The following is a 2,626-nucleotide window of genomic DNA, read 5'->3' on the forward strand; positions in this document are numbered from 1 at the left end:
TCCAACGTACCTATAATTTTTGATTGTTCCATGTTGTTTTATTATCAATCTTGGATGTTTTATAATCATTTTATAGTCATTTTATATCATTTTTGGTACTAACCTATTGACATAGTGCCAAGTGCCAGTTGCTGTTTTTTCGATGTTTTTTACACCGCAGGAAATCAATGTCAAACGGAGTCCAAATGCCACGGAACTCCACGATGATTTTTTATGGATCAGAAGGAAGGCAATGGGCCCTGGTTGCACCTGGGGGGTGCCCCGAGGGGGGCACAACCCACCAGGGCGCGCCAGGAGGCCCAGGCGCGCCCTGGTGGGTTGTGCCCACCTCGGGTGCCCCCTGGACCGCCTCTTTGCTCTATAAATACCCCAAAAATACCAGAACCCTAGAAGCATCGACGAAATATTCATCCAGCCGCCGCAGAGTCCAAAACCACCAGATCCAATCTAGACACCATCTCGGATGAGGTTCACCACCTCCATTGGTGCCTCTCCGATGATGCGTGAGTACTTCTTTGTAGACCTTCGGGTCTGTAGTTAGTAGCTTAATGGCTTCCTCTCTCTTGCTGAATTCTCAATACAATGGTCTCTTGGAGATCCATATGATGTAACTCTTTTGTGTTGTGTTTGTTGGGATCTGATGTACTTCGAGTTTATGATCAGTTATATCTTTTTATATCCATGAAATTTATTTGAGTTTCTTTGTTCTTTTATATGCATGATCTCTTATAGCCTCGTATTTCTTCTCCAATATTTGGGTTTTGCTTGGCCAACTTGATCTATTTATCTTGCAACGGGAAGAGGTGCCCGGTAGTGGGTTCGATCTTACGGTGCTCGATCCCAGTGATAGAAAGGGAACCGACACGTATGTATCGTTCCTACTAAGGATAAAAAGATGAGATATATATCTACCGCCATATAGATAAACGGATCTTGTCTACATCATGTCATCGTTCTTATTGCATTACTCGGTTTTTCCATGAACTTAATACACTAGATGCATGCTGGATAGCGGTCGATGTGTCGAGTAATAGTAGTAGATGCAGGCAGGAGTCGGTCTACTAATCTTGGACGTGATGCCTATGTAATGATCATTGCCTAGATATCGTCATAATTATTCGAAGTTCTATCAATTGCCCAACAGTAATTTGTTTACCCACCGTTTACTATTTTTCTCGAGAGAAGTCACTAGTGAAACCTACGGCCCCCGGGTCTTATTTCTCTTATATTTGATTGCGATCTACTTTTCCTTTGCATTTTTATTCAGATCTATTAAACCAAAAATACAAAAATACTTTGTTGCGCTTTATTTTATTTGTGATCTATTATTTCAATCTATTACATTTTTCTCCTATCTCCGTGCCAATTTGGGGCGCCGTACCCCGAAAGGGATTGACAACCCCTTTAACACGTCGGGTTGCGAGTGGTTGTTATTTGTGTGCAGGGGCTGTTTACGGTGTGTTTGCTTTGTTCTCCTACTGGTTCGATAACCTTGGTTTCATATCTCAGGGAAATACCTACCGCCGCTGTGCTGCATCATCCCTTCCTCTTTGGGGAAATACCGACGTAGCTTCAAGCGACATCAACGGGCTACTGTTCATCCACCGTCTACTGCCTCGCTCCAGCCTCCACGGGCTACTGTTCAATCACCGTCGACCTCCTCCAGCCTCCACCTGCAACTGTTCATCCACGGTGTCTCCCTCCTGCCTCCACCAGCTACTGTTCATTCACAGGCTCCTGTTCATCCAGCCTCCACCGCTCCTCCACCGGCTACTGTTCAACCAGCCCTCTCCACGGGTCCTGTTCAACCACCCCTCCATGGGCTACTGTTCATCCAGCGCTCCACCGGCTACTGTTCAACCAGCCCTCCATGGGGTCCTGTTCATTTAGCCCTCCACGGGGTCCTGTTCATCCACCGCCAACCGGCTCGATCGGGGTCCTGTTCATCCAGCGGCAATGGCCTCGACTACCACGGGGTCCTGTTCATCCAAGCCCCACCGGGAACTGTTCATTCAACCCCCAACAACAATCACTGTTCATCAAGAGGCAGCAGGTTTGATCGGCTTCAGTTAGCAGCAGTAGAAAAGGAATCGCTCGATCGGGTTCAGTTAACAGCCAGATCGATCGATCGCTTGGATTCAGTAACGCGTAGCTAGCAGTGCAATCGCTCGGGTTCAGTAGGCGAACGCTTCATTCGGGTTCAGTTAGATCCCAATGCCTCGCACACACGCGCGTACATGTACGAGAGAAACGCGCATCGCTCGGCCCCGACCACCCGCCGTAACCGGGAACTCCCCGATATTTTCCTCGCCCTCGCTTCTACCACGGTTTTTTCCGTCGTGGACGGCCCGAAGAATGTCACGCAGCTGCGTCTCCGGCCCACCCAGGACGAAAAGCCCATTTTCTGTCATGACTTTTTGTCATAGAAGTAGGATCCCACCTCAACTATGGTGATATTGGGTTTTGTCGCAATTATCGTCATAGAAGTGTCGTAAGCATGACCGAATTTTTTTTCATTCGGCCCAAAATGTCACAGATGTGTCTTTTTTTGTAGTGCATCATAGAACGCACCATATCTAATAACGTACGGTTACGATGTTCGGACACACCATTACGTTGTGGTGTT

The sequence above is a fragment of the Aegilops tauschii genome, chromosome 1 (assembly GCF_002575655.3).
Source record: "Aegilops tauschii subsp. strangulata cultivar AL8/78 chromosome 1, Aet v6.0, whole genome shotgun sequence".
NCBI lineage: Eukaryota > Viridiplantae > Streptophyta > Magnoliopsida > Poales > Poaceae > Aegilops > Aegilops tauschii.